The sequence below is a fragment of the Bos grunniens genome, chromosome 14 (assembly GCF_055505025.1).
Source record: "Bos grunniens cultivar Pamir isolate PY7600 chromosome 14, Bosgru_T2T1.0, whole genome shotgun sequence".
Lineage (NCBI taxonomy): Eukaryota > Metazoa > Chordata > Mammalia > Artiodactyla > Bovidae > Bos > Bos grunniens.
This window is the reverse complement of record NC_141178.1, coordinates 62,098,614-62,122,986: the sequence shown is the minus strand read 5'-3', so window position 1 is coordinate 62,122,986 and position 24,373 is coordinate 62,098,614. Positions and strand designations below refer to the sequence as shown.

General features: G+C 42.5%; 1 protein-coding gene across 1 annotated transcript in view; it reads left to right on the top strand.

The window, feature by feature from the left end:
• The first annotated feature begins 13,269 nt into the window (after window positions 1-13,269).
• The window catches only part of SNTG1 (syntrophin gamma 1), a 417,402-nt gene continuing 406,298 nt past the window's right edge, over window positions 13,270-24,373 (top strand). The window contains exon 1 of the mRNA XM_086335479.1: window positions 13,270-14,520. The gene's annotated coding sequence lies outside the window, so the exon portion shown is untranslated. The remainder of the gene's footprint in view (window positions 14,521-24,373) is intronic.

Here is a 24,373-nt window from a genome sequence, read left to right as displayed (position 1 = left end):
CCCCTCTGCTTTCCACAGACATTTGCAGTGCAGACATCCTTGAAAAACTGAGGCAGGACAGAAGCTGTCACCAGATACATAGCAGCTCCACAGAGAAACGCCCCATCCCAACATCTACTTCCCTTCCTCAGAGTGGGGATGAAAGACACTTGCCTTTTAAACCAAAGGTGGGTGTGGGTAGGGAAGAAAGAATCACAACAATTCTTATAAAAATGTTCATTTTCTACCATCACTATGTCACTATGTTATAATTTTTAAACACACAAATTCGTCCTCATGAATATTTCTATGTCACTTCTGATCCAAAGGGACTTCTATTCTAAATGATTTTGAATTTAACATGACAGCCTACAGCAGACACGCATGCCCATTTTTTTTTCTATTCCAAACCATTACTTATTTGTTGCATAAAAATTCAGAAATAAAATATGTGTATAAGCATATATTTGTCTCCAAAACTGGAGTAGTACTAACTAGGCTTTAGATGGAAAGTAACTGTAATTGTTGTTGTGAGACGTAGTGTCTCTCTTCTCTGTGCATGAATTCTAGGGTTTTCTACTAATTCTTGAAAAATATTTGCTTTTCTCTAGGTAGAATGCATGGAGGCAAAATAGCAAATGTTTAGGACGCTATACAAAATTTCTACCCATGAGGCCAAGGGTCCTAAAGTGGAGATGGGGGTAGGGGGCTCACTTTGCAACATGGACTTGATTATCTACATTATTTTACTTATTGGATCCTTGATTTGTGAGGGAACCTCCTAACAATGAAATATAGCATTACTAAAGTCTTAATTTCTTTCTGTAACTGGAGTAATTGTCATTGATCCATTTATTTTTCCTTGAATTCCTTTCTATTCACACACTCCTGGCTATGTTTTGTGGATGGATGGGAAATTGTGGGGGATATATCAAGGAGTGTGATGCTCTCTTGCCTGCACTGTCCTTCACTGGGAACCCAGGGCTGACCCCGCTCCCTGTGGTCACTACAGACAGATCACTCCTCCACTGCTGCTGATTCTACACTCAGAGAAGTGCCCAGCAATATTAGTTACCTATTTTTATATTGAATAAGGAAATACTCAATACTCTATAATGACTTGTATGGGAAAATAATCTAAATAAAAGGGGATATATGTATATGCATAACTGATTCACTTTCAGAGAAGCCTCAGCAAGAGAAGCCCCAAAGAAAGGCAATGCCAAAGAATGCTCAAACTACTGCACAATTGTACTCATCTCACATGCTAGCAAAGTAATACTCAAAATTCTCCAAGCCAGGCTTCAACAGTACGTCAGCCATGAACTTGCAGATGTTCAAGCTGGACTTAGAAAAGGCAGAGGAACCAGAGATTAAATTGCCAACATCCGTTGGATCATTAAAAAATCAAGAGAGTTCCAGAAAAACATCTATTTCTGCTTTATTGACTATGCCAAAGCCTTTGACTGTATGGATCACAACAAACTGTGGAAAATCTTTAAGGAGATGGGAATACCAGACCACCTGACCTGCCTCCTGAGAAATCTGTATGCAGGTCAGGAAGCAACAGTTAGAACTGGACATGAACAACAGACTGGTTCCAAATCGGGAAAGGAGTATGTCAAGACTGTATATTGTCACCCTGCTTATTTAACTTATATGCAGAGTACATTATGAGAAACGCCGGGCTGGATAAAGCACAAGCTGGAATCAAGATTGCCGGAAGAAATATCAATAACCTCAGATATGCAGATGACACCACCCTTAGAGTAGAAAGTGAAGAGAAACTAAAAAGCCTCTTGATGAAAGTGAAAGAGGAGAGTCAAAAGTTGGCTTAAAACTCAACATTCAGAATACTGAGATCATGGCATCTGATCCCATCACTTCACGGCAAACAGACGGGGAAACAGTAGAAACAGTGATAGACTTTATTTTTTTGGAGGGGCTCCAAAATCACTGCAGTTGTTGACTGCAGCCTTGAAATTAAAAGACGCTTGCTTCTTGGAAGGAAAGTTATGACCAACCTAGACAGCATATTAAAAAGCAGAGACATTACTTTGCCAACAAAGATCCATCTAGTCAAAGCTATGGTTTTCCCAGTAGTTATGTATGGATGTGCTTTTGAACTGTGGTGTTGGAGAAGACTCTTGAGAGTCCCTTGGACTTCAAGGAGATCCAACCAGTCCATCCCAAAGGAAATCAGTCCCGAATATTCATTGGAAGGACTGATGCTGAAGCTGAAACGCCAATATTTTGGCCACCTGATGTGAAGAAGTGACTCATTTGAAAAGACCCTGATGCTGGGAAATATTGAGGGCAGGAGGAGAAGGGGACAACAGAGGATGAGATGGTTGGATGGCATCACCAACTTAATGGACATGAATTTGAGTAAACTCTGGGAGTTGGTGATGGAGGGAGGCTTGGTGGTACAGTCCATGCAGTTGCAGAGTTTGACATGACTGAGTGAATGAACTGAACTGATTCACTTTACTCTACAGCAGAAACTAACAACATTGTGAATCAAATATCTCCAATAAAAGTTAGAAAGAGGAAAGTGCTGGCAAGCGGTGTGCAGAGAGCAGTCACCCAGCATCATTTGCTAACTGGCTACTGAATACAGAGATGAAGGGACACAATGAGTGACTATCACAAGGAGCTGTTCTAGACTATTAGAATCTCACGAGAACCTGGGGCTGTTTAAATATAATAGGGGTGCTGCTTATACGAGTCTTCCCCGGTGGCTCAGTGGTGAAGAATCCACCTGCCAATGCAGGACACACTCAGGTTTGATCCCTGGGTCAGGAAAATCTTTTGGAGAAGGAAATGGCAACCCACTTCAGTATTCTTGTCTGGAAAATCTTATGGACAGAGGAGCCTTGAGGGCTACAGTCCCCTAAATTGCAAGAGCTGGACTCAGCTTGACAGGAACATGTACTTTCCTTATAAAGACAAACCCTGATTATTAACATCTTTGAAACTTGAGATGGCAGAGTGTGCTCTTAGCACAATTTGGGAAAACATCAGAAGGCACAGACAAATTTTGCTTCGTACGCAGACATCATTGCTGGCTGTGGAATCTTTGTCTTGCCTTTTTCTGTATTTTTCAATATAGAAGAGAAACGAAAAAGAGGGAGAAGAGAAGGATGAGGAGAGGAAGAAGGAAAAAGCCACAACAAAATTATGAAAACGCAGAAGAGAAGAAGGCACTGGGAGCAAAAGTAAAGGAGGAAAGACAAAAGTAAAATAAGATTGAAATATAAACTTCTGGATATTACAGATGGTAAATAAACATCAGCCAGCAATCTTGGTACAACTTTGAGAAATCAGGACTCCTCTTGAACATGACAATCTGTACTCAGAGGAAGAGAAGTAAAAAAATTTCAACTAATTAAGAGTGTTAATAAAAACATAGAGATATAAAAATTTATAGAACATGCATTTGCTTGGCATGAAAATATTTCTCTGACTCTGTATTCATATACTGTATGTTTATATGTATAGTTTTTATAGAGAAACTATACTATTTAAATTACACACACGCACTCTAAAATAAACTTTATTCCAAGATGATAACCACGTTTGGCCTTTATTCATAAGGTTCTGCAGTGCTAGGGGATGGCCGGGCTGGGTCAGTGTTAGCTGAGAGGACCTAGGTCTACCAAACAACATTTCTTTCCCTCTAACTAGCTTGTCCTTGTTTTCCTGGTTGGAAAAAGTTCAAAAGAAGACCAAAGGGTTCAAGGGCTCTGGATACCCAGATCTGGCAGAAACACACCATCACTTCAGGAGTTATTGATAACAGCAAATCCTGAAACGACCCTGATTCAAGGGGTGGATAAACAGATCCCAACTGTTTATGGAAACTGCAGAGTATGGATACAGAGAGGCTATTGATTAAATCTGTGAGTTCAATCAATCCAATTGCTAGGTAAAGGTGCCTGAATGTGCTTTATACATGCGTGTGTTTCTGAACTGAAGATTGTCATGAGGTCTATTGTGTACACAGATTAGAACTCAGGCAACTCAGTTTGCCTACCTGCCAGAGGTTGGTTTCTTTATTTAAGAGATTATGACAGGGCAACAAATCAATGTGAAAAGACAGCAATAGTTATATACAATCCATAGTTATGGGAATCCATCACAAATTTATGTTTTTATATGTTGTCCTTGGTATTGTGTTTGGTTCCAATCATTACAGAAAATACATATGTATTTTAGAAAAGAAAAAAATAGACTTTTTGTTTACTTGTCTTTTCTTTTAAACTGTCTGCTACGAAAACCTGAGTGAGTTTATGTTTGGAATGATCTTACTTAAAATAGATGTGAACTTTCCATGGAGGAAGTGGGGAGAGAACTGCAAAGACATTCCGTGCTCATCACCCAGAGAAGCGTGGCTGGAAATGTGCTTTCACCTCACTGAAGTGGCATTTTGGGGGTGATTTGACTTTTTTTTTGGTGTGTTCTAGCATTTACAGAACTCGCTTTTGGGGGACTGGGAGTAGATTTGACAAGACAGATGGTTATCCTCATGAATGGTTGAAAATTTAATATTACAAGAGGTATGTAATGTGACAACACATATTAAGATGTGGAAAAAGCAAACAAACAAATATAAGCCCACAGAGAGAGCCTCAAGGACTTGAATCAGGTTTCATCTCACATTGTAAACAGTGGGTTCTGGAGAGAAAAACAGCAAAGCAGCATTTATTAAATCACGTCGATGAGGTTCATGGTCGGCGATCTCCCCAGTGAGGCAGGGCAGTCAGGTAACTTTCTCTCTTACATTCTCTCTCTCTCTCTCTCTCTCTCTCACACACACACACATACACGACATATACTATGAACCATAAAACAAGCAACTACTCTAAACCAGTATTTATATTTCTTTGGCTCTCCCATCCACAAAATCATGCAAATAATAGGGAAGGTATATTCATGAAACTCTTAATATAAATAATATAAAATATAAAAATGCAGTCTATGTCCTAAAATAAAGATATGACCAACTATGTTACTTCCACATAATATGTAGCCTTTAAAAGTGAGGACAAAGATCTTATAACAACAGAATAAAATCTTACAACAACAGAATAAAATCTTACATATTTTATTACATATTAAAATCTTACTAACTGAGTATTAGTAACAATTGGAAGTAAGCTGTGATACTTTAATAGGGGTTGAGATGATACATTGAAACATGTTTAGGAGAAAATACATTAAAATTGTGATATAATTGGTAAGGATGTGCCAGGCTGTTTTCTTCATTCTTTCCTAGTTTTTCCATAGTCATTATACTTGCTGTTATAATAGTAGATGCATTTATAAATAAAAATAATTACATAACTATTCTTTATACAGAAGCAAAAAATAACAAAAGCATAACAAATGCAGAGCAAAGAGAATTAGGGGAAGGTTGAAAATAAAATCTCTGCCTATGTCCTTACTTTTGTTTTTTCCAGACAATGAATAATTTTTGTAATTTAAACATGAATATCCATCTAGCTAATTAGCTGAAGATTTTAATTATGGAAGCATAGGAGGTGAAATCTCTCTAAAAATAAATCCTTATTAAACCTTGAAAATATACCTTTGATAGTTTAAAAATAAATGAGCATATTTTTAAAAAAAGCTATTGTTATAAAAAAAAGTAACCACAGTGTTAAAGCTCTTATTCCTGTAAATAACAAATATTTTGCAGCTCTGAAGAACAAAGACATCATTTTGTTTACTTTTGTACTCTTAGCAATTATCACAGAGTTTCCACTGTTAATCAGTTACTAACTGTTTACGGAACACCCACTGTGGGCTGGACATTGTTTTTCAGGACGGGGACTCAGAAGGCACCAAGGTTTTGCTTCCCTGCTGTCCAGGTTATAGTAGGAAAGGAGAATCAATATGGAAAAAAAACACTAATATGTTCCCAGAGAAATACTTGTTATAGACCTTAAAACACCTTGATGGATGTTCAAAGAGACTAGGGGGATAACTTGAATTGGCTGGTCAATGGAGGCCTCTTTGATCATGTGACCTCTGAGCTGAGACTTAATGGCAAAGAAGGAACCAGACTTGTCAAGATCTGGGGCAGGGGGTGTGGGTGGGGGAGTTGTAGTTTAGGTTGGGCGGTATATTTCAGGCAGGACTGAGCTTGGTCAATACGAGGACTTGGGATGAAGGTGACCAGGAGAAGAGAGTGGTTGATGAGAGCCACATCAGGCTGCCAAAGCTGGGTGTTGTCCCCAGGGCACTGGGAACCCTAGGAGTATCTGAACACAGGCGTGACATGGAAGGATTCATGTCATCAAAATTCATTCCTGCTGCTGTGCAGAGGAGTCTCAGGGAACAGCGGTCACCCTGAGATCAATGAGTGGACTATGGCCTTTGGATAGATAAGAAATTACAGCACCTTGCTGCTGCTGCTGCTGCTAAGTCACTTCAGTTGTGTCCAACTCTGTGCGACCCCAGAGATGGCAGCCCACCAGGCTCCCCCGTCCCTGGGATTCTCCAGGAAAGAACACTGGAGTGGGTTGCCATTTCCCTCTCCAATGCGTGAAAGTGAAAAGTGAAAGTGAAGTCGCTCAGTCGTGTCCGACTCCTAGTGACCTTGAGCCAGAGCAAAAAAGTTATCCTAGAGGAAGAGGGTGGATTGGAAATATTTTAGGAACAAAAGCAAAAGTCCTTGCTGATTGCTTGGACATGTTGGGAAGGGAGGACAAACACTGAGACGTGCGTTGTTGACTGTGAGCTTTAACTGAGTGTGGGGGTAGGGGGTGCATTTACTCCATGAAGACTGTAGTCAGAAGAACAGCTTTTCTGGGGTGGTGACTCTGTGCTGATTCAGGCAGGTCACGTTTGAGATGTCTAGAAGCATTCAAGCAGAGATCTCAAATATGCAACTCGTATCTCTGTATATTTGGAGCTCAGTGGATGGATTTAAGAGTCAATGTCATATAAATGATATTAAAAGTGGTGGCATTTGAGACTGGATGAGATCACTTAAGCAGAGATGACAGAATCAGAAGAGTCAAGACCCAAGAACTAAGTCACGTGAATTTCCAAAGTCAAGGGATTTGAGCATAAGGGTACCAGCAGGGAAGATTGAGGAAGAACAGCCCCATGTGTGAACAACCTCACAGCAGCTGGGGGTATTGAGTTTCAGGGACGGACTCACCAAATGGGTGGAAGCATGCTCTACAGTCTTGTAAGACAGCTGAACACAGTGAAGGCAGAGTTGTGACTGATGGATTGGAAATAAAGCAAGCATTGGTGACCTTGACAGAGGAATCTAATCAGATGGGTCCCAAAAGAAGGCGGTATAAGGAAAGGAGAAAGAAGAAAAGCTGTAAATGAGACTCTCTAGGTAACATTTCCAAGACATTTTTCTGTAAATGATTGGGCACCAGCTAGAGGTGTCAATGTCATATTGATTTATTCTTATCTACATATATAGACATACAGACACAGGCATGCACCATCATACACACACAGCTTTTTTTAATGGAAATTACTTGTATAAAGCACAAGTGTGTGTGGGTGCTCAGTCATGTCCATCTCTGCAACTCCATGGACTATATAGCCGGGATCCTCTGCCCCTGGGATTTCCCAGACTGGAATACTGGAGTGGGTTGCCATTTCCTTCTCTAGATCTTCCTGGCCCAGGGCCTGAACCTGTGTCTTCTGCATCTCCTGCATTGCAGGCGGATCCTTCACCACTTGGGCCATCAGGGAAGCCCAGCTATGCCATTAGTGGTTCCCTTGTCAGTCTCTCCTGGGCCACCACAAGTCCCCCGTACCCCTAACCCCCTCCACTGCCCAGAGAGCGGGGCTGCTCTCCATGTATGCATGCTTATTAGAAAGAATGTATATCACTGGCCAGTGTAAAAATATTTGCCGTTATAAACAAACTGAATCAGCAGTAGGCCCTTTAAAGATGGTTTTGTTTTTTGTCAGCAGTTAGGAACTTGCCACCATGGAGGACTTGATGACCTGTGGGTGATTTCCACAGCACTGAAAACTTGCCCTGGGATCTCTACATCCTTGTAACAGTTCTATTTACACCGATGCGCTTCGAATAAAGCTGATGTGAATGAACAAGAAAGTCCTCCCAGGTACTGTTTCTGTCTGTCCAAGAAGCGAGGGCGGGGGGCATGCGCCATACCTGGAGCCCCAGCCACAGGCTATCTACCAAGGCAACTAAGTAGGTTACATTATTTCCATTTTGAAATGAAGTAGATTCAAAACAGTCTAGTATCTTACCCACGTAGCAGAAAGTAGCATTCTTTCTGAGGCAAGTCAGACTGAACTTCCTGTTTTAAAAAGAAAGATAAAAAATAAAAGGCTCAGTGTTCAACCTACACTGTCTAAAATGAAATCTCCCTCCCAGGCAGTTCCAGTTAATTTCCTGAGTTTTTCTGACCTCTCTTGTGACACCATTCCCTCCCCCGCCTCCGCCCCCCACACACTGAAACAAAAACCACATTAAGCTAACCAATGGATCTTTGCACTTCAATTAATCTGAGGTGAGTGGAATTCTGAAGTTATTTAATGCATTCACCTTTTTCCTGTAGCTGGAGACAGCTGAGCTCAACTATCACAGAGGGAAATGCACATGAAGCTGTTAGCCAAGATCTGAGCAATGGAGACCCAGTTGAAATAAAAAGGTGTTTATTTGTTAGGACTGAAGCCCAGGAGACACAGATTCAAGAAGCACTTGAATTGTGTTCCCCTGACTTCAAAATGGGGGAGGCTTATAAAGGAAAAACAAAAAAATTGCAAGGTTACTGTTGGTTCCATGAGTTTTTTCTCAAGAGTTATAACTGGGGCTGGCGAGGAGTAGGCTGCTTGTCAAACAAGGATGGTTGGGGTCTGAAAGGCTTCACAGCCAGAGGTCACCTTGAGACCATAGGCTGCAGCTGTCAGTTGCTGTTCCGAGTACATCTGATGGTGTCCTTACATCTGGAGCAGTTCAGAGAAAGTTCAAGTTCTCAGTGGAGGTAGGACCAAGTCTGAGCCCAGATCCTGCACGACTACCTGACTCCACGTTTGAGTGTCTGATCTTACTGTTCCATCATAGTTTCAGTTTGTCATGGAAGTCCTCTAGACTTATTTGGTGATGACTCAGTAACCTAGAACACCTTGGCTAAGTAAAGGTGTGTCTTGAGGGAGGGGTCTTAAATGAAAAGGGGCAAAACAATGTACCCTCAGCAACATTTCATTAGAAAACCCACAGAAAAATAAATGGGATCACTGTTCCAATTCAGAAATATTTGGTAATGGTTAAGTATTAATATTTAGCTGCATTTGAACACAATAAAGAAAATCAGCTTGAAATCATACTGGACATGTTGAAACCATGAAGTGAGAAGGATTCAGATGTGAGTATTGAATTCATGTAACCCTATCTTTCTAACAGGAGACACAAAGTGAAGCAAATAAGAAAAATACGTTAACCAAAAACAGAAACCCTAAATGTACCTATCCACTCTTAAAACTGAGGTGTAGAAATAGCGACCAAGGGATATTCCATAGATGATAATAAAACCTATTTTTACAGAAATATATTAGGATATATGAAGTTTTACACACATTATTTGCATATGGTAATTCAGTGAGATTAGCAGACATTTTATGGAGTCAAAATGGCTCAACTCAGCCAGTGTCTGAGTTTCATATACAAGGATTGTTACTTTATATGACAGCATATAGAGGTTTTGATATGCATTTCAAACTCCCTCTTCCAAAGAACTGTTTCCAAAATGTTTTGCAAACTAATACAGTGTTCTAAGATTCCTACACTGTGAAGGGTGGGCTAAGTTGGTGGCCATTGTACTCTAGTTTTGTAAACAGTGAGACTGAAGGACCTAGTTTCAGATTCACAGTAATCATACTAGGGTACAAAATTTTCTTGTGGAAATTATGCTTCATAGATTGTATTGCTTTGAAGATTTACATTCACATTTTACTATGCTTATATTATAAAAATAATAACAAAATTTAACATTTAAAATGAATCTTAAGAAACTGCTTTAAGGGTGAATTTTCTTTAAATAGTTCATGTTCTTCTCAGTTTATCTGTCCCCTGGTTTGTGTACTTTATTTATATTCATCTGGAGCATCAGATGTTTAGTTCACTTCAGTCACGTCCGACTCTTTGCAACCCCATGAATCGCAGCACGCCAGGCCTCCCTGTCCATCACCAACTCCCGGAGTTCACTCAAACTCATGTCCATTGAGTTGGTGATGCCATCCAGCCATCTTGTCCTCTGTCATCCCCTTCTCCTCCTGCCCCCAATCCCTCCCAGCATCAGAGTCTTTTCCAATGAGTCAACTCTTTGCATGAGGTGGCCAAAGTATGTATGAGTTTCAGCTTCAGCATCAGTCCTTCCAATGAACACCCAGGACTGATGTCCTTTAGAATGGACTGGTTGGATCTCCTTGCAGTCCAAGGGACTCTCAAGAGTCTTCTCCAGCACCACAGTTCAAAAGCATCAATTCTTTGGCGCTCAGCTTTCTTCACAGTCCAACTCTCACATCCATGCATGACCACTGGAAAAACCATAGCCTTAACTAGACGGATCTTTGTTGGCAAAGTAATGTCTCTGCTTTTGAATATGCTATCTAGGTTGGTCATAACCTTCCTTCCAAGGAGTAAGTGTCTTTTAATTTCATGGCTGCAATCACCATCTGCAGTGATTTTGGAGCCCCCCAAAAATAAAGTCTGACACTGTTTCCACTGTTTCCCCATCTATTTCCCATGAAGTGATGAGACCAGATGCCATCATCTTAGTTTTCTGAATGTTGAGCTTTAAGCCAACTTTTTCACTCTCCTCTTTCACTTTCATCAAGAGGCTTTTTAGTTTCTCTTCACTTTCTGCCATAAGGGTGGTGTCATCTGCATATCTGAGGTTATTGATATTTCTCCTGGCAATCTTGATTCCAGCTTGTGCTTCTTCCAGCCCAGCGTTTCTCATGATGTACTCTGCGTATAAGTTAAATAAGCAGGGTGACAATATACAGCCTTGATGTACTCCTTTTCCTATTTGGAACCAGTCTGTTGTTCCATGTCCAGTTCTAACTGTTGCTTCCTGACCTGCATATGGGTTTCTCAAGAGGCAGGTTCTTGTGAAAATTATGCTTCATAGATTGTATTGCTTTGAAGATTTACATTCACATTTTACTATGCTTATATTATAAAAATAATAACAAAATTTTTAACATTTAAAACATTTTAACATTTAAAATGAATCTTAAGAAACTGCTTTAAAGGTGAACTTTCTTTAAATAGTTCATGTTCATCTCAGTTTATCTGTCCCCTGGTTTGTGTACTTTATTTATATTCATTTATATATAATTTTCATCGTGTTAATTTCCGTAACTGGTTACACGACTTGATGAGGAAAATTTGGAGTAGATATTGCTTCTCCTTCCAAAAAAAAAAAAAAAAAAGACATCAAACTAACCTGATCTTACTGGGACTGACAATTCAAATTAATCAGCAATTTCTTTTTTCTCTTCCTGGCAGAGACAGAGGCAGGGGAAAAGACCCAGAGACTTTGAGTCCCTGTCAACCAGCCCCATAAAGGGAATCTCTCCCTCCAGGTCTGAATAATCAACGGCATATGATTTAATTAGTCACATCTTTGTGCCCTGCGTCTCATTTAAATACGGTTCTTTTATCTGATGTGTTAAATTTCTGCTATTATCCTTGTTTCTACTTGTCGGGAGAAGATAACAGACGCCATCAATCGCATCAAGCGGGTTAAATTCTGCGGAGAAAAGCGTTCTCACCCACCTGGCGAGCACAGTCCGAGCTCCCCAAACCTGGAAGCGATGTGTTTGTCCTCTCACAAAACCCGCACTTTGTGAAGCTTGTCTGTGGGGATGACACGACGTGTCTCTGCAGACACTAGAGACACATGTGTGTCTACATCTATCCAAGGAAAAGAGAAACTTCATTTACCAAGATCCCCAGCAATCCGTCTACTTTCACACGGACCCTAAAGCAAAACACACGCTTCCACATTCGCCCCAAGTAACAACGTTCTGAGTAGCTTTGCGGGTCTAGTGAAGGCGGGATGGCTCCATCTGACGCGGTGTGAGAGCTCCCTCCGCACCTGCTACCGGCGCCCCAGTCACCAGCGCCTCTGGTCAAAGGCCCGGTAGAGGGCGGGCGACGCGCCCTTTCCCACCGAAAGAGCAGGTTCCCCAGCGCAGCTCAGCGGGTACTGGAGGCCCGTAGTGAGTCGGACCCTCGCCCGCCGCCTCGCCCCGCTCAACCCGCCTCCCCTGCGTGTCTCCAGCCCCACCGCCCCACGCCCCCCCCCCTCCCCCCCGCGGGATCCCGCTCGAGCCTTAGCGGCGGAGAGGTGGCTCAAAGTCTAAGGAAACCGTGGACTTCCCGGGGTGAATAACAAGCATGTCTGATTTCCATCCCAGGTGATCGCCGGTCCAGTCCCGTTTAGCCTTGAGGGAACCAACCGGAGCCGCGCTGGCTGCCGCCTCCCACTTAGTCCCCTACCCTCAGGTCCTGGGGGAGCCCTCTGGACGCGCGGCGCCAGTCCCTTGGCTCGGATACCCCGCGCCGGCGTGGAGGACCGCGCTGCGCGCACGACTCCCTCTGCTGTCGGCATCCGGGCACGAGGACTCTGAACGCCCGGCCTCGAGGAGGGCCTGGGACCCGGTTCGGGAAATTCGCGTATATCTCCAGCGCCCTCACTCCACACCCGGTCCTTCCCTCTTGAGTTCCCTCCCAGGTCTCCAACAATCTCCGGGCGCGGAAAATGACACTCGCACTCTCAGTGCCTGGAGAGGTGCGCGGTGGTACGATCCCCACGCCCAGCTACATTTTCCCTCTTCTATGAGTCCTTGGTCGTAATTTTGATCAGCTCTCTAGCAGTTCCAATGTAGTGAATTTCGGTCCCCCGCCTCACCCCACGCGCGTCCGCACCGGGTGTCGAATGTGGGCGGCGGAGCCCTCGGTGGCCGTCCCGGGGACCCCCGCGCCGCCCCTCCTGGTGCTGGGGTCGGCGGCTGTGAAAGCCAGTGCCGCGAGCAGAGGTGGGGTCTGCGCGCCGCGGGGGCGAGGGGCCGGCGAGGCCTGAGGGCAGCGATCAGAAGCAGGCTAAAGAGCGGAAACCCAAGCCGGGACCGGCGGGCTGAGCTGCATTCAGGCATTAGAAGGGCGGGGACGGCCGATCTTTCCCGCTGACTTTATCGTCCCTCGTTCGGTCTTTGAGAGACCGCCTCCCCCGCTGCCCTGCAAGGCCCGGGGCTGCGGACGCGCGCCAACCCGGCCTCGGGGAAGGAGCCTGCGCCCGGCGCGCATCGCTGCCTCCCCGGCTCGGAGCCTCGCGCTCAAACGTCCTAGTCCCGCCCGACCCCCTCCCAGGGGCTCGGCAAGGATTTCCAGCCAGTTCAGCAACGCTTTACAAGGTATCGGGGCCTTCTCTTTTTTCCTTTTCCTTTTTTCATTTTCTGTGTTTTCATTAAACAGTAACCTGTCGTTTCTGCTCAGAGGGTCTCGGTGCTGTGTCTAACCTGGGAATTTCACAAGGCGCTTCTCAGAATCTAAACGCCCCCCCCCACCCCCATGGATGATGGAGATTGCGGAGTCTTCTGAAATAGCCCTTTCCATCTTATGTAATTAGAGACCCACAGAAGCGCTGGATTTTCCACGGTACATAATCTATATTTATTCTCTCCCCCCTCCTCCTCTCGTGCGCGCGTGTGCGCGCGCGTGTGCGTGCGCTCCGGTTCATTTCTAGCATCAGGAAACTCGTTCGCGGCCACTGAAAAGTCAGGAGCGGCTCACAACTGATTTCCCACGGATTTCTGCCTCCAACGGCAGATGCTGTCCGGAAGCGGTGTCCCCAGACAAACATGAGACCGTTATCTTGGAAAGCCGGTTAGCCCTGCAGCGTAAGAAGCGCCGGCGGAGGCAAGCCTGAAAGAACAGCTAACCGATCGCGTTCGCCGGTGGGGAAAAGTGCAGCGCGGGGCCGGGCCTGGGGTTCGGGCCCGCACTTCAGCACCAGCGGGGATGGACAGCGTCTTTGGACCGGGCCACCGCAGGGACCCCACTGCGCCGCCACGGTCCTCGCTGCCGCCGTCGTCGCCGAGGGCTGCCCTTCTCTCAGCTCGGAGCAGCTAAGGGGCTTCGTCTCCGATGCCCCGGCACCCCCCTGGCCGGCCGTGACAGACCGAAAGGGACCTTCTTCTGCCTGCTGCGACCCCCGCGCAGGGCTCAGAGAAGCTCACCTGATCCACAGATTAAACTCGGCAGCAACTTCCAGGAAAATTGTCGACAGGGGCCAGAGGAGCACCGGCAGCCCAGAGAGGCCGAAGTTGTCCGGCCTCTGAGAACCATGGGCTCTGCAGACTGGGTCCGAGCGCTCTGAGGAGGCCCAGCGATGCTCCAAATAAACAGGATGCTCCCGAGCGGGCTGCACCTGTTTTGGAAATAGCTTTGCGAGAGGAGCTTCTAGAACTACTCACAACCTGGCGTTAGAGAAACTGGAAGATTCTAATTCTTTTACTTGGCCGGTAAGTGATAATACTATTATTACTGCTTGTTTGTAACTCAAGTGACCCCCACCCCCGCAAGATTTTAATGGAAAGATTGAAACAGTATTATTGTTTCCTTGTGGATTAAGATGATAAACTGTTTGATTTTTAAATGGTTGTTCCTGCGTAATGATCTTGGGGAAAATCTTGCCTAGTAAAGTAGTTGGATGTTTTACTTATCTGAAGTCCTTTATGTGACAAGAATATTAAAAATGATATGTGTGTGTGTGTGTGTGTGTAAGCCTATATAAATATATTAGAAATTTAGTTGGATATTTTTGTTGATGATCTAGTATCTTTTTGAATGTGTCTGTGTTTTCCCCCAAAAGAATACAATGTGGCATTTTGTAAGTTTTTTTTCCCTCTTGATGTTATGCATGTAGTTTAAAGTGATCCTGTTTGTATTACATAGTATGCAAGACTCAAAAAGTTACTAGTAGTGATGGTTTCACCATCTGGTCTATTATATTTTATATGAATATAATGTGCCAAACTGTACACCCAGTCCCTCTCTCTATCCCAATCCAGAGTGTACCTACACTTGTGGATCTTAACCTACAGAAATACACACATTTTTATGCAATGTTGTCTTTCTAGCCTTCTAAAGACTGCTTGCTCAAACCAGATCTGCCAGAAGGCAGAAAATGAGAAGCTATAGTGTGCCTTTTTAGGAGAACAGGTTTCCAAAGCATTCTTAGTCCTATGAAAATGCATTTGTCACTGAAATCCACAAAGTGGTGGGGGCGGGGGGCCAAGAGTTTTTGGACGAACCATAAGCTTTAAAGTGTTTATGAAATCTATTTTCTGTTGACTCTTACTTCTGTAGCTTTAGAACTGCAATCTTTCACAGTGACCTTGATGAGCATTCTGCTTTAAGAAAAGGGCTTCACAGGGTAAAGGCATATTTATAGCCCACGCGGGACATTTCACCAAGGGCTCGGTGGGTTCCACCAAGCACATCCAGTTAGTGGGGAGCAGGGCTTGGCAGGACTGACTCTAACAACCCTGTGAACACATGTGGTGCTGTGAGCACGACCAGCCCTGTGGGGAGAGTTGACCCTTTTGAAAAAGCACAGTTCTTCAGGTTCTCCTTTGAATTTCACAGGGCATCTATAATCGATCATAAAATACATATCCATACTGCCCTGTTTTTCATCACTCAAATCCTTGACGGCAGTTAAGATGGCATTGGCCAGTGTGCTGAAGGGCCCTTGTTTTGCGTTGACTGAGAGCAGAAACTGCACTCTGGGGACAAATTGTTCCTAACTGTCACTTGCCACTTACCACAAACCTGCTTGCTTAGCAGAAAGGGAGAGTGGTGTCCGTGTCATGGAGCTCCTTGGGGGCTCTATTGCCCTGTGTGAGTCAGAAGCGGCGATCTCAGGAGGAAAAATGCACTATTGATTTGGAGTCCTCACCAGGAGACCTGCGATGTGCCCCTGACAAACCTGCTTTTGTGTATTTGTTTTTTTCCCCTAATCTGGAAGATGTGAACATGAAATTGCCACATATACTAATTAATCATGTTTTAAGAGAGTTGCAGCCTGTTGCTAGACTCTGAGTGTGGTTGTCAGTTAATAGCAGAGACAGACTGCCTGGTCAGCAGAGCATAAGATGGAAGCGGGCCTGTGGGCACGTGGCCGCAGTTACCTTCTCGGTGGCAGAGGGGGCAGGCTTTCTCCATGTGTGACAGAAACAGCACAAAGTAAAAGTTATCCTGGGCTCATCCCTTTAGAGATTTAATCACAGAGATAAAGAACTGATTCACCGTTCCAAGCCCAGGCAAGCTGCCTGGAAGCTCTCCTTATCTGTGGTGAAATGCCATTGCATTGAGACAGCATTTTGTAAACCAATTTAGTGCCTATGTAAATTATAATCTCTAACTCCCCCCAGTCTCCCTGACTCCACAAAAGGAGTGGGTGGGCTAATACAATCATACCGCTTTTTGCACAGAATCCCTTGTCTATAAAGAGAAATCAATACTTAATTCTAGGACATCCATATCCTATTAAAATAGCTCTCTTTCCTGATGTTTTTTTGGTCTGTTACCAAAAAAGGATGCATGAAGTTTGAGAAGTATCAGACATAGTATTCAACATCCCCTCTCAGAGGAAGGAGTTCTGTTGGTGGGGGTCAGTGTTTTTGTGTTGCTTCTACTTGAGACTCAGAGGAGAAAAGTGAAGTAAGATTGCATAATGAGGACAATGGAAAGTGTATATAGGACCATAGGATAATTTGAAATGAGTTCTGAAATCTGGTAAGTTACTTTTCTTCTTTTAACAAGAAATGGTCTGCATGAGAGTGGGACAGAGATTTCTGGCTTGAACCTTTATATTATACAAATATTATAGAAACACTTATAAGTCAGTATTATTATTTAGACCATCTGATTATTAATACATGACTGAGCCACTTCACTTCACTTCAGTGTGATTATTGACCATCAGATCCTATTGCATTGGAAGGTCCACATTTGCTTTTGGAATTGCTTGCTTGGGTTTGAACCAAGTTATATACATGTTTACAAAAAATGTAAAAGAAGAGATGATTATTTTGGAATTTAAGAAGTCCCTCGATAATTGATTTGTTATTTTCATACTGATTAAAAGATTCTAGGCAAGGAACCTGGTTATTCACCCAGTTCTATTAAGAAGGCAAAAGCCACTGAAGAAAAGTGTATCCTAAGCCAGAAATTATTTCTATAGCTATCTCACCTCCAGTGAGTCATAGACTGGCACACAAATGGAGAGACCTCTCATTTTGTATTTTCTTCCTGTTGAGCTTGGCAGAATGAGTTGTGCATGGCGTGCATGGTATGCATGGAAAGAGACCGCATTCTGCATCATGAAGTATGTTATGCATCACCATGTAGCAGAACAAGACTTGTTTGACAGTCAGGACATGGGGATTCTTGAAAGGCTGGTCTTAAGATCTTGGGCAAGCCACTCAACCCACTACTCAACTTTTTCTACCTAACACGGGGTACTTTATCTACCAATTAAGATGCGGTCCTCTACATATTGTTGACATCTAGGTATTTGTGGAATAAATGAAGAGATGCATATGCTGGAATATTGGAAAGTCTCAATATGGTGCTCTTGAGAGTATTTTGGAAACTTAAGTGCTATATCTTTGAATTATTATGTCATCTCTTATAGCAATCATTCCTTCACTCCTCAAAAAAGTCCCTTCTATTAGTACATGGCAACATGCTTCTTGCATTTTAAGAGCTTAAATGTAGGGAATATAATATTTCCCCGGGAATTCAGCATCAATTTTCTTATATCTCTCAATGGAAAAAATATTTTAATGCAGGGAGGACTTCATTTAAAATTAGTATTCAAAATTGACATCATGCTTTAAACCAAATAGGCAAGACGAGGTCAGCGTGACACCCAAGTTCATTTTAATTACCCTTGACCCTTGAGCAATGCAGAGGTAAGGGGCTCTAACTTTCTGTGTAGTCAAAAATTCATACGTAATCCTCTCAATAGCTTTCCCAGGTGGCTCAGTGATAAAGAATCCACCTGCCAGTGCAGGAGACCTGGGTTTGATCCCTGGGTTGGGAAGATTCCCTGGAGGAGGAAATGGCAACCCATTCCTATATTCTCACCTGGGAAATCCCATGTACAGAGGAGCCTGGAAGTCCATAGGGTCACAAAAGTGTCAGACATGACTGAGTACAACGTGCATACAAATTGACTGCTAATTGCCTACTCTTGACCAGAATCCTTACAGTAATATAAACAATCCATTGACACTGTATGGTGTATATTTTATGTATTTATGACGTGCCTAAGTTTTTCTTATTTTTTTTAGTTTTTTTTTTTGGCTATGCATTTCTTCAGATCATCACCAATCTCAAAAAATTTAAATATATTTATTGAAAAAAATCTGGGTATAAGTGGACCCATGCAGTTCAAACCCATGTTGTTTAAGGGTCAACTGTACTTTCATTTTGACCTGAAATGAATCAACCACTGCATTTTTGTCATCATTTTCTGGTCTGTAAGGAGAAGTAATGTTTACCATTAGTTATCCCAATAAGGAAGCTCATAGGATTAAGTGGTCTTTAAAAACTCAGCATCTGATAATACATCCAGAAAGCAATTTGTCTTGCTTCACCAACTAGTAAGGATGGAGTGGAGGGTAGACAGCGTGGGGCTGGTCCATGGGCGGCCCTGGAAATGCTGTGGTCTTGGTTTTCATAGGTAACACAGGAAATCTCCAGTTAAGTAACACCTCATGATTTATTTTTTTCATCAGTTGGAATTTTAAAAGTGGCTATAATTTTTAAAAAATGTAATTGATAAGCATTTGGTCTGTATAGATTTCTAGAGTATCACTAAAAATACATCAAGCGTAAGCTTGAGAAATCTAAACTACCATTGGTGTCATAGTCAGTTTCCATATAGTCTGCTGGTTAAACTATTTGACTGAACTGGAAATGGAAAATTATATAATTGTCTAGTCAGTGATACAATGATGATGAGTTTTTGGTTTGATTTGTTATCATTTACCAAAAAAGAAAAAGTTAATAAACAGTAGAGGAAAAAAAAAAAGGAAAAAAGCAATGGGTGAAAAGTCATTAGAATAATGTCATTTGATCCAGAACCAGATTTTGGGTGAAATCTCTTGGTTTTTACCTGATTTAATTGGAATAAAATGGACTGCAAGCTGGACTCGGCACAGAGCCGCAGACCATGACTACTCCGATTTCAGTACCATTTGTTAAAAACCAAAACTGACATATTTCATCAGTCTTTTTCCAGTCCTTTCTCTCTCTTTCTAAAAGTGGGAGAATGAATCAGGACTTGGCAAAATAAAACTTCATATTAATATCTTTTAGAAGTTTACAAGAAAATATATCTCTAAAAATGAGGAGTGGCTAAGAAGAAATAACCACTCCATTTCTTTGGTCAAAATATTGTGGGAAAAAAGTCCTAAGAACAGGCAGGAATGAAGCCAGATCAACAATGTTCCATGATGTGTCTCTTCTGGCAACTCTTCCCCTTCTTTGTCCTCTGATACCTGCAATAGCAGCTGTGAAAAGTGAAAGTTAGTTGCACAGTCGTGTCCAACTCTTTGTGATTCCATGGACTGCAGCCTGTCCCGCTCCTCCGTCCATGGAATTCTCCAGGTAAGAGTACTGGAGTGTGTTGCCGTTTCCTTCTCCAGGGGATCTTCCCATCCCTGGGATCAAACCCAGGTCTCCCACATTGCAGGCAGATTCTTTACCAGCTGAACCACAAGGGAAGCCCACAATAGCAGCTCTAACCAGATGAAAGCCTTGGGGAACTGTAAGACCAAGAGGAAAACAGAGAACCAGCTGTTACTATGGTCTGTTAAATGCAGCACTGCCTCCAATACAAGTTTTGATGCAGTATTCAAGAAAAGGGGAGAGGTTATATTATAAGGTGGAAAGAACAGCAACTGTCCATTGCAGTGTCATAAAGAATTTACCAAAGCTTTCTAGGTCAGTTCCTATATCTACCATTGATAGAATGCTCAGGAAAGTGGGCTCATAGGCTGTTGTCTCTCTAAAAGCTTGTTTTTGCAGAACGTTTTATTAACAAGATGAAATGTTCATAATGTGGCCTCGATGTAATTAAGATACCCCAGCTTTGTGGGCGTCCTTTCAGTTTGTTACTGAGAAATGACTAGTATCCAGAGGACACACAAACAGAGCCAGAGGCCAATGTGGGTAATAGTACTTCTGGCTGGAGAGCTGTTTTTTCTATATTTTTTCCTGCAGTTTTATATAATATTTCCTCATTTATCAAGTGGTAAGCCTATACCAGTTTAGCTCAACTATTTATCCTATGTTTCTCTGTTCTGATTTTAATCTTGAAGAAATAAAACTCCTAAGAGCAGATTAATTTAATTGCCTGAATACACCTCTGATTACAGCTCATATGAGCAAACTGTTATGTGGTCAGGACCTTTAGAGCTCAGGTAAGTAAGATGAGGGTAGTTCATCTAATTTACTACATTCACAAACACTCAGGCTGTTCATTTTTCTTTCCAAGTCCATCCTTTTTCTCTATTTACAAATCCTTTTGTGTGATTACTGAAAAATGAAACTGGCCTACTATCTACCTAAGCAATGTGTTTTTGTTTTCCATTTCATATTTTGTTTCCATGGCGGCAAATTTCTGGGAAGTCCTAAAGTTAGAGTATTTCACTGTTATATGAGGTTTTCATGGGCCATATGACTACATTCCAGGCGACCCAACCTCCTTGAGTTCCCATCCTCAGTGAGACTCAGCACTTCTGTGGCTTCAGCAGTTTTGTGAAATTCCCTCTCTAGGGCATCTTACCTATGAATCTCACAGCAGGCCTGAGGCAAACATTCTGATTCCTATTTTGCCAATGAGACAGTGAGGTCCATAAATGAGTCTCCATACATTGAGTCAAAATTAAGATTTGTGTCAATATTTCATATTTTCCATACTTTGTAGGTGGTTTGGAAAGAAGAAATATCTCTTGTCCCATTGATTACATGCTTCACTTGCTTCAAATTATGATTATAAACAAACAAACCGAGTGATTGTATTTTACTAACTTTTGCTTTTACTAAGGAACTGGAAGGGTTTAGATTCTTAAGGATTTGAAAGGTCTTGCAGATTATCTTGACCTTAATCTTATTCAGTGGAGGAGGGAATGGCTACCTACTCTAGTATTCTTGCCTGAAAAAATCCCATGGACAGGGAAACCTGGCAGGCTACAGTTCTTGGGTTTGAAAAGAGTCAGACATGACTGAGCAACTAACACTTTCACTTCCACACTGTTGTACAAATAGGAGGGTTTGTAGATGTTGTACTCATATGTTGGATGTCATATTTTAGAAGCATTGGTGAGCCAGAAAGGACCAGGGTTGATTCTGCTGCAGCGATTCAGGTTTGAGGTGATGAGAACTTGATCTCATGAGGTGAAGGTGAGCAGTGAGTCAGTTGAGACTGGATGGTAAGGTGATGGGTGATGGACTGGCACATAGGAAATGAATCAAGCTAGGTCATGTGCTTGGTACCTGCCATGGGCTGGATAAATACAAATGCACTTGGGAATAAAACACCCATCTTTGGAAGGAAAGGTGTCAGACCTGACTTGGGACGTGTCCTCTGAGTGGAGAAGAGGTGGAAGGACCAAATGGCAGGGAGGAACCTTTGGTTTCAGAAAGAGGTATAACCTGACATGTCCAGCTCAGAGCTGGAAAAATGGAAATGATTGCTGAAGCCATGAAAATATAGCCTTAGTCTCTCAGTCTTGTCCAGTTTTTTTCGACTGCATGGACTATAGCACACCAAGCTCCTCTGTCCATGAAATTCTGCAGGCAAGAATACTGGAGTGGGTTGCCATTCCCTTCTCCAGGGGATCTTCCCGAGCCAGGGATTGAACCCAGGTCTCCTGAATTGCAGGCCGATTCTTTACTGTCTGAGCCACCAGGGAAGCCCAAAATATCATATCTTACATGATAAATCTAAAAGAAATATAGATAATAGTTGGGAAGAGACCTATTTAAAATCTTATTTTTTCCAGTAAATTATATATTCATTTTAAGTGATCATGTAAAATATATCAAACATTCAAGTAATTACTCATTTTTGTCACTGGAAGATTAACTTTCTTCCACTGATGATATGTAACCTGTTGTTGATTTTACTTGAAAGGCTGCAATTGATCTTCAATAATAATAAAATATCTTTTCATTATGTAATTTTTATATCTCATTAATATTAGATCTTATGTAAAACTTCCACATTTTGCTAAAAGAAATTTTTGATGGTAAAAATAAGTGCAGTGTTATTCAGATCAATCTAAGTGTCCTCAGTGCTTTTTCTCTCTCATGAGCTGAATAACTTCCATGGGAATGACTAGAATTTTCAAGCCAGGCCAGGCAAACAGAAATTTGTTTTTGTCTGATTTTCAAATTCCTTTCTCCAGCCTCTCAGATTCTCCAGATAACTTCCTGACTGTATCTTGGTATAAAAGGAATAAATTATCTGGTTTCTGGTAGGCAATTAAGTTTTCTAAGCCAACAGTGTGCCATTTAGCCAGTTACCTTGCAGAGCCCTAAAAGGCCTCCAGTAATGTGCAGGGGACGATGTGCCACCAAACGGTGGGGGCTATCCCCTCATCACTGATGCAGTCCGTGGTTTGGTACATCCACAGGAGCTACTTTGACTCAACGAGTCACATTTGCATCAACATGGGGGTTGAGTCAGTGAGTCTGTCCAAGGCTGGCCCACAGAGGTTAGGAGATGTGGACAGGGGAGCAGGGCAATGCGAAGGGGTACCCTGCCTTTGAGAAATGCAGCTATGCTGTCAACTGCTATCTACATGGGATCTCTGTGCCATTGTCTGTGTACTTGGCAACCATCGGCAAGTCAGTCACTCACGGCTACAAGAAATTATCTGATTATAGATTTGTAAAGACGTGTTCTTTGTGAAGTAATCAGCTACTCTGCAGCTGTGAAATTAAAAGATGCTTGCTCCTTGGAAGGAAAGGTATGACAAACCTAGAGAGTGTATTAAAAAGCAGAGACATCATTTTGCTGACAAAGATCTATATAGTCAAAACTGTGGCTTTTCCAGTAGTCATGTATGGATGTGAGAGTTGGACCATAAGGAAAGCTGAGCATGGAAGAATTGATGCTTTCGAACCATGGTGATAGAGAAGACTCTTGAGAGTCCCTCAGGCAGCAAAGAGATTAAACCAGTCAATCCTAAAGGAAATCAACCCTGAATATTCATTGGAAGGACTGCTGCTGAAGCTCCAATACTTTGGCTACCTGATACAAAGAGCCAACTCATTGGAAAAGACCTTGTTGCTGGGAAAGATTGAGGGCAGGAGGAGAAAAGGGAGACAGAGGATGAGATGGTTAGATAGCATCACCGACACAATGGATAGAAGCTTGATAGTGAAGGACAAGGAAGCCTGGCGGGCTGCAGTTCATGGTGTTGCAAAGAGTTGGGAACGACTTAGTGACTGAATGCAACAACTACTCTAGTATTAATGTAGTGACCATGGCTATTTTTGTCCTTGTCTTTTTGACTAATGGAGTAATTACTTTCTGCCAGTTATAAAATTCAATGACCTCAGTGTAGATGGCCGGTCGACACAGCTCTGTGGTGAGAACACTTCTGGTGTTTCTTAGTAGTTGCAGTGATTCTACTTAGCTGTTTACTCATGTTCTGTCACTATTCCACCTGAAATATCCTTTGGGAACCTTTGTCCTTGTACCTCTAGGTCATATTCTGGGCAGTATATGCATACAAATTACATACTGTCCTACCCACTAAATCACAGGTGTCCTACATTTTTCGGGCAACTGTCAACAGTATTGATGGGTGTTGATACATTGGTCATGCTTATGAATGTATAAAACTGTTTTGAGGCTTCTTTTCATCCTAGTGGATAAGGTAAGGGAGCAGGTCCTGGAATGGGCCTCTCCTTTTAAATACGATCTTGTTCCCAGCTCTGGAGCGCAGGATGGGCACGCTGCCTTGTCCCACCTGCTGTTAAAAAATTAAAAAAAAAAAAAAAACTGTTTTGAGAAATAAGCAATTCTATTACATAGAATTCAGTGTGTCTTTTTTCCAGTGAAAATGAAATTTCTTTAAATCATATCCATACTTAATTTTTCTGAAGTTTTCTTTTTTTGGTTATGTATAAAAGCAGGAAATCATAAAATAATCAGTTAAATGGAGCCTAGAAATAATTTGGTCTTCCCAGGAGGCGCAGATGGTAAAGAATCTGCCTCCCAGTGTGGGAGACCTGGTTCAATCCCTGGGTTGGGAAGATCCCCTGGGGAAGGAAATGGGTACCCAC